The 16,578-nt window shown below is 35.6% G+C and overlaps 1 protein-coding gene across 1 annotated transcript in view; it reads right to left on the bottom strand.

The window, feature by feature from the left end:
* The window catches only part of LOC307163798 (ecto-ADP-ribosyltransferase 5-like), a 172,652-nt gene that overhangs the window by 119,353 nt on the left and 36,721 nt on the right, over positions 1–16,578 (bottom strand). The window lies entirely within an intron of this gene.

The following is a 16,578-nucleotide window of genomic DNA, read 5'->3' as shown; positions in this document are numbered from 1 at the left end:
ATCATTGATTTCATAACGAGTTTTGGCAAGTGTCCAGATAAACTCGCGCTGTGTGATTGACAGCTTGGGCGATTGGAAAGGGATTGTTCTGTGATCGCTTTCTGTATATTAATCACAGTTTAAGTAAGATTATTTTCATCCTTATAAGAGAAACGATGTGAAGTTGATCGCTACTTCCATATTAAATCACTACTTACCGCTTGCTGGAATATAGTTGAAATTGTCCCCTTCGTCAGTATGAAACGCTGAGAGAAGCCTGCTTGATATTATTCCAGGTTAGAAAAACAGTCCGTGGTGAAATGGACAGAGCAATTGTTCGCCATCAATACGCCTGTGTTCCTGTGGGCGGAGGTTAGTCAAAACACGGTTCTAGTGACGTCATTAAAGAAGGAAGTAGAGGGCTGTAGTCCAATCGAGCCGTTTTTTTGTAGTCAACTTCTGTTAAATAAAATATCTCGCTTGGCATTGAACTTTGAGCTTTATAATTTTACAGATATTATTTAGCCTATACTCTAACAACAACATTACACACTAACTAAAGTTTGAAACATGGGATCACGAAGAACGGGACCTTTAAAGGGATAGTTCACCCAAAAATTAAAATTCTGTCAGTAATTACTCACCCTCATGTTGTTCCAACCGCGTAAGACCTTCGTTCATCTTCGGAACACAAATTAAGATATTTTTGATGAAATCTGAGCCTTGTCTCACTCCTCCATAGGCTGCTAGGTGGCCCAAACTTGCTGGCCCAGAAAAGTTATTAAAGAGATCGTTAATATAGTCCAAGTGGCTACAGTGGCTCAATCTTAAGTATATCAAGCGACGAGAATACTTTTAGTGCGCAAAAACAAACAAAAATAACGACTTTATTCTACAGATGGTGGACAACCAGAATGAGACTTTTACCGCCGCCGTTCCCGCGGCGGCAGAATTGGGATGTGTATTTGCTGCCTTTTACCGCTGAGTGGCGCTGTAATCACAGACTTAGGTCACCATATGATGAGAAAAGTGTCAGTTTATTCTCTTTATGACGTAATCTGCCGCGGCAGTAATCTGAGCTGAGAGGCCACAGATAAATTCAAGATAAATACTGTGGTTAAACGAATTCAAATTCATTAAATTTAAACAAAGTAGACACGTTAAAATTGTGTGCCCAGTTTTTCTATAATTTAGAAAGGCTATGTCAATCAATAGGTTAGGCTACTTGTCATTTACTTACGTAAAATTAAAACATTTTCAGGACTTGCAGTTACTAACCGATGTTAGTCGGTTTAAGCATTCTTTGTTATATTCAGAATTAAATAGGCTTACATGTTGTTATGATTATCAATTGAATTATTTAATAAATAATCAACCACAATGCCTATTACTGCCGCAGCAAAAATAAACCAGTCGAATTTCAAAGTCGTTCGCGAAATGACTAGGCTATACCGGGTGGCGCAAGTGACAGGGCAAAACAGCAGCAACTGCGGCATTTTAAAAGGTAAGTTTCCTATCTGTTTATTTAAAAAAAAATTTTTGAAAAAAAGAAACATGGCGCAAGATCTTGTAAAAAAAAAAATATATATATTTTTTCATTATTTGAACAAAAATGAGACTGATTGAATATGTAAAAATATAAACAAACAAAGCAGAGAATAAAACAAACTTTTAGGGAAAAAATATAGGCCTATTATGCTACAACAGAATTGGTTAACATTAATGAAAGCAAAATATGTAAAAATACATTTAAAACAAAATAAAACTAAACAAATTCGTGGCTGAATTTAAATCGGTTCAAATCCCGAACAAACAGTAGCTAACCTAGGCTATTCAGACGATAGCTCTGTGGTCAATGCATTAACAATAACCTCTAGGAGCTTCAAACGATCTGAGATCGAATCTCAGTGTGGCCGACAGTGTTTATGTTTTTCCGTTCTTGATGCTTAAATATGCATCTGTTTATTAAAGTCAATCGTCTTTTTTTATTATCAATTGTACATTACAACATAAATTTGCAACATGTTGTGCCGCTGCAAAGACGACACATCTGATGAAGGAAGACTGTAAGCCGATTGCACCAGAAAATGAAGATGATGAAGCTCGTCTTTAATCTGCTAAATTATTTTTTTTGTGTGTGTGTGAATCATTCATGAGATTGAGATGACTGACAGTGATACCCGGCCATAGCAACGGAAGACATTTTTCAAAACAGATCGAACAAATCATAAAAATACTTTCAATACAGTATTACTTTCAATTAAAAAATAAACAATGAAAATGTAAAAGAAAAAGAAAATTAATTCCCATCGCACATTTCAAGGTACGAATAAAGTGTCGGGACAGTTTATTTATTTAAACAGGGTTGCATCGATAGAGTTTATTCCTTTTGTGATGCAAAATAAGAAACACAGAATCTTATTCTTGCAACATTTTAAATTTCTATTGTCAAAGAAATTGCAGCTAAATTAAAAAATTAAAACGGTACAAAACGAAAAAAGTTCAAAGCAACATAAATTAAGAACAGGCGTTTTTCTTTGCCTCTCTCGCGCTGGATATTTTTTTACTAAGTTTGGTCTCCCTCACTGCGCGCGGCGGGTCTTTCTCGAAATTAAGCATTAATAATACAGCTGATAATACTGTATATGTCGCTGTGTGTCATCCACACAAATCACGAAAGAAAAAACTGTAACAAATAGCTTTTGTTCCTTCAAAGATAAAGCATGCCTTGCTGAATTCACCTTACAATAAAACGAGGTGGGTCGCGAATTAAAGAGCTCTGTATCTGCTAAATTGAAATTGTGTGTGGAAAACCTTTAAATACAATCAATAAAACTACAATATATAATTTAATAAGATATAGGGCCTACTGTACATAGGCTATGGACTTTTGGAGATTTTGAGATTAATCCTTAAAAGAATTTAGCCTTTGCCTGCTCATCAGGCTGGCTCCGACACTCTCCATATGAAAGACGGAACATTAACACCTCTGTCCTGCACCCCCACGATAAAGCAACTATTGCCTTCTCCAAACCCCCCACAGGCTAGCTGAGTTTGCAAAACAAAACAAAGAGTTTGCCACTCGTCGTGGTGTGCCAAAACACTTAATTATAAACTTCAATATTTCATTCAAAACAATCTCAAAACGCTTTGTGACATTTTGAAAAGCCGTGGATGCATTACTGCCACTGAAACCATGAATGCAACAGAATACTGGTTCTGATTTTATTGTTTGTCGTTTAAACGTCATATATATATATATATATATATATATATATATATATATATATATATTTTTTTTTTTTTTTTTTTTTAACAGAACTGCTTTTGAAATTACGATTGGAATTATTATAGGCTACAGAAGTAAAGTCATTGTATAATATTCCTCATTAGTGTAAAATGGAAATGCATGGTGATTTTATTTTGTAAATAGGCTATAAGCAAAAAACTATGTTTTAGAACTAGACAAATCTCTCTGCATCAACAATAGACTATAAAATGCATTAATAGGCTAATATAAAAATATCAGTAGTCCAAGTTAGTTCGGGATTCGAACCCGTGTCATCTAAATGATCGTAACGTAAGTTCAACCACTCGGCCACGATTCACTCGTTGAGCCATGGCCTAATGTTCCAGTGTGTGTTCGCTCAAACGAGCGAGAAGCGCGCTCTTCATTCAAATGAACGCGCCGCGCCGCGTTTGTCGAACACTAATTCAACATGCCAGAATAAAACCTGGCTTTAGAACAATGCATAGCGCCACTCGTCGTGGTGTGCCAAAAAAATTACAATAATTTAGTTTCATTTATTTCAGTGTTAATGTTTGAGTTAAAAAAATCCTCTACAAATTAAATTAACACAAAGTCGGCTATAAGAGTCCTGTATAGGCTACGTAAAAAAGCAAAGGGCTTACAGTCTTAACATTTAGGCTATACTTTGCTTAAATTCGATACATTTATTTTCAGTAGGGCCTAATAAATTTGTAGGGATGTAATTTCAGTATGCTTTACCAACGCTATGTATTCAATTAAAGTTCCAAGAGGTCTGGGCCCGGTTTCCCGATAACGCTCACTCTTAGCCTGCTAAGAAGACTCGAAAGATATATCTTACCAAATTTGTTTATTTTCCTAAGTGTGTTCCCCGAACTATACCTTAGGAAGCCGCTTAAGATATACCTTCTTACGTGGGACGTTACCCGGTGCTGTCCGTGCCAATGGTGCTGAATTGTTTGAAATCGATTGCTCGAGAATCAATTATTCTCTCGTGCAGGGGCTGTTTATGTGAAAAAGCGGTCATCTTTATAAAAGAAGCACTTCAGAAATAGTTGAAATTTCAATTTATTATGATTATTGGATATTATAAAAAATAATTCAAACTATAATAGCCTATAATAGCCTAGCCTACATATTTTAAAATTGTAACATATAGCCTATTGCTGCCACAATAACCTTTTCAAAAAGTTACGTGCCGCCTTTTCTTTCCCATTTTTGTTCGCTGAGGTGGAGCTGCGATGAAATATTGTTCTTGTAAATACTTTCCAGCATTTCAGTAATAAAAGTTTACATCTTGCGTACGGTGCTCGGCAGTGATCAAAAAGGATTTAAACCGTGAATTTTGAATCTCTTGTAAACTCGGAGATGTGGATTCAGACGGCAATTAAATTACCACACGACCTGTTTGTCAAAAAACAGAAGGTACTAATTTGGCCAGGGATTTTTACGCGGATTGGGTGAGAAAAACACTGATATTATGGATTCGGACGGCACTAAAATCACCGACTTACCCCTGTAAATGTTTAAAATACCGGACGAGCCCATGAGAAACAATATTAGCGTCCGAATAGGACTTAACTGACAGTAGCCTATGCTTTCACTGGCCTTTAAAAGAGCGTTTTAATTCAATTAATAATATTGTAAAATAATATAATTAAAAATTTAACAACAATCAGTGTAATGACAATTTTATTCTTTGCATGAAAACACTTGAATTAGCCTAATTTAATACTGTCTGGGTGTATTAAAACTTCAGAATTATATTCATTTAGACCTGCAACAACGCTAAGAGAGAGCTACGAATGGTCCAGACCAACCTTACGAAAGTGTGACTTACAAAAGATATACTTAGCGCACAGCAAAAAGTCCAGTGTTAAATTAACTCTCCTGGGAGTTTATATGGCTCCAGAGTCAGTGTTAAAATATGAGTGTTAAATTAACACTCAAGAGTGTTAAAGTTAATGAGCTCATTAAGTGATTAATTTAGTGATGATTGAGCATTATTGAAGAAACCTGATGTTAGCAAGCAGAATCACCAAAGGAGAAAATCTAATTTTTTAAGACACCGTTATGGAGATCAGTGTTTGCTTTAGTTGGGCTCTTGACCCATAAACTGTAAACATTAGATTGTCTTTGGCTGTTGTATCTAAGTTATAACTGCCAGATAAACAAAGAGAAAGTTGATCAGGTTTTGTTGGTTATGTTTTGACATAATCATAGTTTCACCTGAATCACTGATCTCATTTAGAGTCTAATCTCTGACTTAAATGTATATTGTTGATTACAGCATCACTGTGATTCTACAGCATACAATCTTTTTTTCTAACTAGTCTAAAGGATTTCTTAAAAGTTGTTCTGATAAAACAAAATCTTTCTTTTAGGCACATACAGACATCAAGAATCAGTGTATGAATCTCAACTATGGTGACAAACAGAATATTCAATTAGGAAAGGAAATTAGTAAGACAATTCAGATCATAATTTATTCATACCGCAATGCATGATGGGAGCCATGAATGAGTTTTGATTGGTGGCACCCAGAATGCACTGCAACATGCTTTATTATTGTCACCATTGTTGAGATTGACAGGCTGATTATTGATGTCAGTATGTCTAAATAAAGTAATTTTCTAAGTATTTTTATAATAACAATTTTTAAGAAATATTTTGGATTATATTGATAATGATAAAAATCATTTGCTGTAGAATCACAGGCTGCTGTAATCAACAAGGTAAATCTGACTCTCTAAATGAGAGTTGATATTCAGGTCAAATTATGATTATCAAATCATAACCAACACCACCTGATCACCTTTTATCTTGTTCATCTGAGAGTTATAACTCAGATACAACAGCCAAACAAAATTTAAAGTTAATGCTTTATGGGTCAAGAGCCCAACTAAAGCAAACACTGACCACCATAACGGTGTCTTAAAAAATTCGATTTTCTCCTTTGGTGATTCTGCTTGCTAACATCAGGTGTCTTCAATATTGGTCAATTATCACTCAAACAATCACTTAATTATCTCATTAACTTTAACACTCTTGAGTGTTAATTTAACACTCATATTTTAACACTGACTCTGGAGCCATATAAACTCCCAGGAGAGTTAATTTAACACTGGACTTTTTGCTGTGCGTACGAACGTTTCGGGAACCGTCCCATAAGGTTAAGAGAGGGGTTAAGGAATAGGTTAAGAACTACTTAGAGATAAGAACGCTTTGGGAAACCGGGCCCTGGTCTCTATATTTCCTTCCCAGCTGACACTAATATGCAAGTGCACAGCAAAAATCTATTCTAAAAAAAAAAGTATATAGGCCTACTATACTGTTGTAGCCATTAAATAATCTCATTTAGTATCATATTTGTTAAAATATTATAATTTTATTTTTTTCCATCTATGTTGAATATGAAAAGTGAACAGCACGAGTAAGATAGGATGCATTATATCGAGAGATGGATATGGAGTGGGTCAGACATGATTTTGACCACTTCATTAAGTTCTGTTTAGTAGAAAACCTTTCTTTAAAGTGAATTTCGTTTTCTATAAATTGTATCTTAATTTTAATCAATTTTTCATCAACCAATTGCCTGGATTTAAATAAGTAAGAGAAGCAAATATAACAGACACTAATCATGGAGGCGCCCGCGCGGTCACTTGCATTGCACGTCAGCTGGAGCGCATCTCATCCTCCTAACTTAACGAAACTCAGCGTATGCCTCACACAGACATGATAAATACATCAAATACACAAAGCTTGAAATGTCTTCAAACGAAATAATTCAAAACGAAAAGAAAAAGGCTACTCTCTGATTATGTCTTTATGTGCATTTCTCTCTAGGTGCGTTCACTACAAAAATGGCGATCGTCAACTTCATCTTTGCAGTCGACACTGTCAGAAAACACTAGTTTATTGATAAAAATCAATGCACGCATCACCGGATTTACAAATACACATCTTGCTTGTTGCACGCACACATTATGTCGAAAAAACGAAATATTATGTTGAAATAACATTATTATTAATAATACATCTTTTAGAATATTTGATTAAATGCTGATTGTTGCGCTTGTTCAATTTAATAAAATTAAAACTTTAATTGTGATAATTAAAATAATTGAAAATTAAATATTTAGTGGCCAAGTTTTGCTAATTTATTATATAGGCTATTATATGCCTATATATTGCCTATATTAAGTAGGTCATATTAAGACAAGGCATATATTAGTTATTTTAGCTGTTATGAGAAAAAAAAATCTAACGAAATCTAAAATCTAAATCTAATAAATCTAAAAAAAAAAAAATCTAACAATTCAACATGCCAGAATAAAACCTGATTTTTGAACAATGCGTAACGCCACTCGGCCTGGTGTGCCAAAACACTACATTTTAAACTTCAATGTTTAATTCAAAACAATCTCAAAACGCGTTGTGACATTTTTTTTAAAGCAGTAGCCTAGCCTATATACATTAAGGGCATTGAAACCAGGATCTTAACTAAAACGCGTTCCGAGTAATCTCTCAAAAATTATGCCACACTACTCCATGTATTTTTTTTTTTTTAAGGACTGCTTTTGAAATCACTATAAATTACTATGCAATTGTATCGCTCACGAGAGCTCTTCATTTATCTAATTCCTCAATAGAATAGTAAAAATATTCCGCGTCATTGCTCCTAATATCGTCTCTATTTTTAACTTTTGATTCTATTTTTTCAGTTCTAAAATTGATTCTATCTTTGGTTCTATTCTGTTGTAGCCTAATAGGCCTATTTATATATATGAAAAATATGCCTATTAGGCTTAGGGTTTTATATTTAACCCACTTACATTTTAAAATACGGCAATTGCCGCTGTTTTGCACAATGTCCCTTTGCGCCACCTGGCGGTCATTTCGGGAACGACTTTGAAATGCGGCTGGTTTATTTTCGCCGCGGTGATTTCGCCACCGCGGCGGTATTAGGCATTCTGGTTGTCCACCATCTGTACTATTCATTTCCTTCTCTCTCGACCTCTAGTTGGTTCGCGTAGTGTTTTTGCGCAGCGCGTCTGTGTTACACGCATAGGCGTCGATTTCGGGGGGGACGGGGGGGACGCGTACCCACCAGATTTCGTCATGAGTCATTTTCCCACCACTTTTAACTTCCGTCCATATTAATTTGACTTTTGGTTCCCTTTTTTTCACCGTTTTCAGTGGTTGTGAGGAGCAATATGAAAGAGAAATTTGGTAATCATTGTCTGACCCAACAAAAAAACATTATAATATTCATTTTATTTTATTTTCCGTGTTTGCATTTATGAGGGAAAAAACAACATGACAGTTCTCAGTTACAGACGTGAGCGCTCTGAAAGCGGCACTAAAAGACTGCTTTAAAACTTTCACAGAGACCTCAAACAGAACAACTGCCTTTCTTTAAAGTGAATTTCGTTTTGTATTAATTATATCTTAATTTTAATCAATGTTTCATGAACCAATTGCCTGGATTTAATATATAAAAAGTAAATATAGCAGAATCATACGGTGACGCATTACTGCCACATACATATTATTTTTTCACCTCAATTATGTCTAATAACGAGATCTTATGTTGTTTTAAAATAACGATGCATTTTAATTGTTTATTAATTAACTAGTCTTTTCTAAATCAGTAGGCTGCCTGCATACATATCTCCACATCTCCGCTGTAATGTAGCCTAGATGCGCCTTTCATATGGACAGGATTACATAATCAGATGGTAGCTACCGTATTTGCTTTCGATTGGATTTTTTTTCGTTGGTGGACATTTTTTTTAATAACTTTATAGTTATATTTCTCATGTCTGTGAGGCTTGTCTATACACTGTTTGTCAGGTCATTTTTGAGGCGCGCTCCAATTCACAGAGATCATGAAAGCGCGCCCTGTTCATTTTCTTTTATTTTACAAAGGCACACCGTTTTCTTGTTGTTGTGAGTTTACACAAATAAAAGTAGTTGCGACTGATGTATTATTATTTTCTGTATGACCAGAAATGATGGAGTATTTTAAGTTGTTTCCACTGTTGATAGGAAAATGCGAGTGATGGCACCGGCGCCTCCATCCATGTCATAGTGCGCGCTCCACACTCCGCACAAACACTCGGATATGCGCTTCATAATAGCAAACATTTATCTAGGTTAACGTTAGAGCGAGCGGCCATGCCAGACGGATAATCCTCTTCATGTTTAACTAATCAAATTATGTTGCATTTTATTGCGCCAGTTTGAAAAGGGCGGCTGAAACACTTAGCCTATACAGATAAACGCCCAACGCTGGTGTTTTTCTTTAAACAAATCCGTTTAGGCTTTAAAATAAATATTGTTTATGGGCTAATTAATGCCACAATAATTTGTTTATTTTATTGGCTAATTGTATTTTTCATTTTTGTTTTGCATTGAATACCATTGAATATTTTCATTTAATATTTGCTGTGCACCGCTATGCCATCCTCCCATAGAAAGACACGTTAAGAGCCACCTATTTTCTTTATAATAAAGGGTTTCTATGGAAGGAAAACGCTTAATGTATAATTAAATGCATTGCGTTCATATTCTTTACCACTGAAGCTTTTTCTTTATTATAAGGGTGTATTATTCCATTAAAAAAGGACTGTTTATAAGGTGACAATCCGTTATACATCTTGAAGATTTTTGTATTGTAAATTGTATTGTATCTTCTGTTATAAAGACGAAGATTGACATTTCGTTAATTAAACAAAATAAGAACACGATGTTGTAAAAAATAAACAACTTAGGCTATGTTCTGTTAGATGTGTTTTGACAACTTTTTGTTTAATTATATCTCTAGGTAATGAAGATATAGCCTATTAACAAAAATAAATCTTATTAGGCCTATATAATATATCATATAAAAAAAAAAACTTGTATATAAAATATAAAATATAAAAAAGCCTATATAAAATATATTTTCAAAAAGGGCCTCATTGATTAATTTTTCATGATTGGGGGCAGCTACTATTTGCTTAAGCTTTTTGAACGTGTGATAAAGGCGCGATAGGCTGTCAATTTCATGTGGATAAAGGCATATTTTGTACATGTCCTTATAAGGGCAAAAAATATGTCGTTTTAACGACATAACATCTCGTTATTAGGCTACGAGAAAAAGATGTCGTTTTAACGACATAACATCTCGTTATTACGAGAAAAGATGTCGTTAAAACGACATAAGATCTCGTTATTATGACATAATTGGGGGAAAAAAATAATATGTGGTAGCAATGCGTCACCGTAGAATCACGACATGGAGGCGTCGGCGAGTGAACTGGAGTTCGTCTCATAAATGAACCGAAACTCAGCATATAATGCACAGTCACATTCACAGTGTATATAGACACATTTAGACGCATTCATAATCATTACTTTTACGAACGAGCGGAGCGGAATATTCAGAAATGCGCTATCCACTCACGAGCTCTGATCTATGGAAGCCCGTTTCCGCCACGTTGAGTAAAAAAAAAAAGATTCTTTAAGTCATAATAATGAGAAACTTTCTCATAATAATGACTTAACATCTCATAATAATGAGAAACTTTCTCGTAATAATGACTTAAAGGGATAGTTCACCCAAAAATGAAAATTCTGTCAGTAATTACTCACCCTCATGTTGTTCCAACCGCGTAAGACCTTCGTTCATCTTCGGAACACAAATTAAGATATTTTTGATGAAATCTGAGCCTTGTCTCACTCCTCCATAGGCTGCTAGGTGGCCCAAACTTGCTGGCCCAGAAAAGTTATTAAAGAGATCGTTAATATAGTCCAAGTGGCTACAGTGGCTCAATCTCAAGTATATCAAGCGACGAGAATACTTTTTGTGCGCAAAAACAAACAAAAATAACGACTTTATTCCACTATTCATTTCCTTCTCTCTCGACCTCTAGTTGGTTTGCGTAGTGTTTTTGCGCAGCGCGTCTGTGTTACACGTCACCACGTAGGCTCACTATTGGCCGACGCTGGTCATGTGTGTGATGCGTGATTACGTATAACACAGACGCGTAGCGCAAAAACACTACGAGGCCCAGAGAGAAGGAAATGAATAGTGGAATAAAGTCGTTATTTTTGCTTGTTTTTGCGCACAAAAAGTATTCTCGTCGCTTGATATACTTAAGATTGAGCCACTGTAGTCACTTGGACTATATTAACAATCTCTTTAATAACTTTTCTGGGCCAGCAAGTTTGGGCCACCTAGCAGCCTATGGAGGAGTGAGACAAGGCTCAGATTTCATCAAAAATATCTTAATTTGTGTTCCGAAGATGAACGAAGGTCTTACGCGGTTGGAACAACATGAGGGTGAGTAATTACTGACAGAATTTTCATTTTTGGGTGAACTATCCAGAGTTGTATAGTCCAGGGGTCAGAAAGTAGAAGTCCTGCCATAGTTTATTCCACCCATAAACTCAGTCAGCTGATTTCACTAATTAGTTCTCTCTCCTGTCTGAATTAGCAAATCCAGGTGATTGGAACAAAATACTGGGAAGGACTTTTACTTTCTGAACCTGGACTTTACACCTCTGACTACATGTCAGCCAAGAGTAAAGAAATAAACCAGAACTGGACCTTATCGTAGCCACAAAATCTGTGTATATTAAATATGGATTCATCTCATCCTTAATAAGCCTGTTAACAAGCAGAATCACTGAAGGAAAGAAGAGAACAGAAAAAGAGACGAGCAGAAACACAAGAACTACAACTGACTTCAGCCACAGCCTTAGATGAAATCAACTGAAGAGAAAAGAAGACATTAAATCTGTGAAGATCTCAGCAGAGGAGGATTAAACAACTCCACAAACAGCATTACCAGCTTCACTTATTACTAACCAGACTGACTTTATTTCTGTCAGACGTCTACAAAAGTTTTTATTGAGAATTAACAGAGGTTTAACTCTAATGTGTTTCATTTGAGGTCACCATAACAGTGATTAGTGCTTCCATTAGTTGGGCTCTTAACTCTGATTATATCTTTTGCCTTTTCTGGCAGTTGTGACAGTGTGTTTGTTAAACACATTTGCAGCAGCAAAGAAAGCTAAAGTGAGCTGAGATCAGGTGATGATGGTTACCTGAAGATGGTTTTATAATCATCATGAAGTATCCTGCTCCGCTGTTGCTTTTCAAATCTAACAATTGTGTTCCATTAATAGTTTCACATTACAAACCCTGTGTTACTGTAGAATGAGATCCAGAAATATTATATTATTTACACATCCATATTTTTTTCAAAACACAAACCTTGTATTACTAAAGCATGAGATACAGAAGTACTATAAGAATCAGTGAGAAGAATTTTATAAACTTAAGCACTAAATGTTAATCTACTATGACAAACATCAATAATCAGCGTATTAATCTCAACAATGGTGACAATCAAAAGTACCTTGCTGCAATGCATGCTGGGTACCAGCAGAGTACAAAACTCCCAGCATGCATTGCAACATGAATAAATTATGCAGCTGAATTGTCCTATTATTTTGTTTAATTCTAAATATTTGCTTTTATTTTTTGCTGTTGTTTTTGTAGTGACATTTAGTAGCTTTTTTGTAATGTTCAGAATTGATCTGTTTATCTGAATATTTTTGATTGTCACCATTGTTGAGACACATACGCTGATTGTTGATAAGTGTGAGTGTCACATGATAGGTAAAAAACAAGTTTGTTAAAATATTTGAACTGATAGGTATAATTCTGCTTGATCTCATGCTGCAGTAACACAGGGTTTATGAAATCAATATATTAATTGTACAAAATAATTTTATTATACAAATTTCATCAGTAATTCAGGCAAAAGCATCATGATTACATAACCATCAATAGGTTACAATCATCACCTGCCTTGATTAAATTTAGCTTTCTTTGCTGCTGCAAACATGTTTGACAAACACACTGTCACAGCAGCCAAAAAAACAAAAATCTAAATAAGAGTTAAGAGCCCAACTAATGGAAACGCTAATCACTGTTATGGTAACTCCAAATTAAACATCTCAATAAGGAGTTCTAACAGAAATAAAGTCAGTCTGGTTAGTAATAAGTGAAGCTGGTAATGCTGTTTGTGGAGCTGTTTAATCCTCCTCTTTTTCTCTTCAGTGGATTTCATCTGAGGCTGTGGCTGAAGTTAGTTGTAGTTCTTGTGTTTCTGCTCGTCTCTTTTTCTGTTCTCTTCAGAGGTGTAAAGTCCAGGTTCAGAAAGTAAAAGTCCTGCTCAGAATTTTGTTCCAGTCACCTGGATTTGCTAATAAGCAGTTTTTCAGACCGGAGATAGAAATCAGCTGTCTGAGGTCATGCCCATATGGAAAAGGTTTGCTAAAAAAACGTGTGATTCTTATATGTTCCAACAGAATATTGTAAGGGACATATATGCTGCAAAAAAAAGCATATATAAATTGCATAATATTAATGTATGTTTAATCATATATGTCCTACATACAACTAAAGCCATAGTTTTTCATGAAGTAAAAACATAGGAAAATAATGCAAATTTAATATGAATGTCCAGCGTATTAAGACTTGTATAAAACAGTGCAGTTTAGCAGTATAAGGCTGTACTTAACTCATGCTCATGTCCTAAATTGAGCCCCTATAATTAAACATGGTCATATACTGTATCTATCTTAGATAAAACACATTTAAACTACACACAAGCACACATTTTAATTAGAAAATTATTTATTAGTGTATTCTACAGTTTCATATTTCATATATATACAGTTTTCATTTTAAATCTTGCATCACCAGATTTTTTATGTTCATTTGTCACAATTTCTCTAAACTTTAGTACTAATTACTAAGTTACGTTACAACAGTTCTATTCTTAACCTACAAACATAAATCTTTCCAAAATGTGAAGTGATTATTATGCATATCACCACCAGTACATGTCACATATACAACAATTTATTCCAGCCAATTTTAAACATTTTAATCACGATTCATGAAACATATTTGACTCAATTCATTTGCAATAATATGTTCTGATTGGTTCACAAATAACAGACCCAAACTGTTCACAGTTTATGTAAATACACGGCCTCACAATGTCATTGCTGTCAACTGCTCTTTCAAATCCTGTAGGAAAATGAACAGTCCGCATAAAGGTCAGTGATATTTTGACAGCAGATCCTCGAACCAGCTTCTGCACTGTACAATTTCCAAATTTGCCAACTGCATACAAGTGATGTTGGTCATCACTGACACAGAGAAAGTGTGAAACCTTGAAAATACTGCCATCTTTCAATATCACAACCGAGTTGTTCCTTTTCTTTGTCTTTGTGTATGTTTGGCTGTGAATGACCTCTCCGTTGACAACTATTCTGTTGTAGTACCTGCCAATAGAGGTCTCAGGTACATCTAGCAATGCATGCAATGCATTCATATCATTTTCAGACACTTGCCTGATCTTTGGCACTCCAAGTGCAGTCACGCTATCATATGTAGCATAGTTATTTACATGATGTTTACCAGAGGTCATTTCAGTGTAGAAAGATTTAATTTCTGGTGAGACATCATTGGATAAGCAGGCCTTAGCTATGCGTGGCAATGCCCGAGACCATGCTACTCTTTTGCAAAGCTGCTGAGGCACTGCATTACTGCTTTTGACTTGCTTGAGCAAATAGCCATTATAGCTCTCAAACATGAAAGCAGACTGGGCCCAGAGAGGACCCAAATTTTCCACAGTCTTAGTCAAATGCAGAAGTGAATGCATATTGTAGGTCATCTGATCTTCACCGTACAAAGACTGAACTGATTTAACATAAAACTCAAGAGCCTCATGAGCATGGTCAATATCCTCTTGGCTAATGTCTGAACCTAGCAAAATGCTCACACCCTCGACAAGTAGAGCCCAGTGGCAAAGATACTTGTTTGGAAGTATCCCCTTCAGGACTGGCAAACTGTAATATAAAAGCCAGTTCTGCCATTCGTGAGCTTTCCAAAACCTTCGCTCAACAATAGACCGTGGGATTCTGGAAAAAATGCTTGGAGGCTTGATTGCTAAAAGATTTGCATCCACTGTTGCAGTGTTCAAACCAATATACCATGGTTTACTATAGCTTTTAGAATCAAACCATAAAGTGGCTATTTGCCGGCAAACCCCCAGCAACACACAATGCATGTAATCAGGGACCATGCCATTGATCAGGTCAAAATCTGGCAAGTCCAAAATTGGAGATGGCCCTTTTATGCCCAAAATGCTCTGTTCATTATTTTTGGCAATCTCACCTATTTGCACAGTTGTGTCATGATCTCTAAGGTCTGGCATCTCCTCTAAACAAGGATACACTCGCACAGTCCCATTGCCTTTTCTCACTTGAACACCTGGATGAAGACAGTGCCCACACCCATACTCTCCATTAAACTGTTTGAAATTTTGCAGTAAAGGTCGTGCAACAGCATCACATATGGCACATAATGCATAAACCTTTGTCATTTTGATTGAGTTATCTACTGGATCCTGCCACTGAAGACCTGTTTGTCCAAGACTTTTGCATTCCTCCACAAAAGGTTTGAGGAAGCTAGTCATTTGTGGTTTTGATGACCCAAACCACAAGGCACATAGTATGACATTTTTATCTCTTTCATCTGGGGGTAATTCATTAACAGAGCATAGTAAGGGCCATATGCTGTATTTAGATGACTTGAACACTGGCACTCCGTCACAATTGAATGACAGGGAAAAGAATGGATCACTAACTGATTTCAGATATTTGTACAACTTCCCATCTGAAATATCTGTTATTCCATCTCTGTTTTGGTCATTGTAAATATTTGGAATAGGCTCATTCTCCAAAAGAGCTTTAAGTTGATGCCTCAAAGGTATACAAATAAAAAAAATACCCAACTCTAAACTTTGTCTCACAGTTTGGGTTGATGAGCAAATCTGACATTTTAATTCACCGTCCTTTGACACTGAGAGGCCAATGTAAGAGCTGCAAATACCACAATAATGATGGTATTCTGATTTGTCTACATAATCTTTAAACTCCTTCTCTAGCATGTATTTGCTACTTGGGATGCTTAGAGGGTCCTCACTACATAACCTTAACAGCTTCAGTAGGTCCTCCATTAAAGCGCCTGTTACATTGTGCTTCATGGAAAATGCGAGGATGTTCAGCCAACTGGCATCTGTGACATGGTCATTCGAGGGACCTGAAGACGCATGGTTCGATTGGTTGGTATTCTGTAACAAATAAGAAATAATCCAAATATGAGTGATCATAAGCGAAGTGTGTACCAAAAGAAACATGTTTTACTCTAAATGTTGATATTCTTGTTCAACAATATGGCAAACTGTTTTGACTTTTAT

Source organism: Squalius cephalus, assembly GCF_949319135.1.
Source record: "Squalius cephalus genome assembly, chromosome: 1".
Lineage (NCBI taxonomy): Eukaryota > Metazoa > Chordata > Actinopteri > Cypriniformes > Leuciscidae > Squalius > Squalius cephalus.
This window is presented reverse-complemented; position numbering and strand designations above follow the sequence as displayed.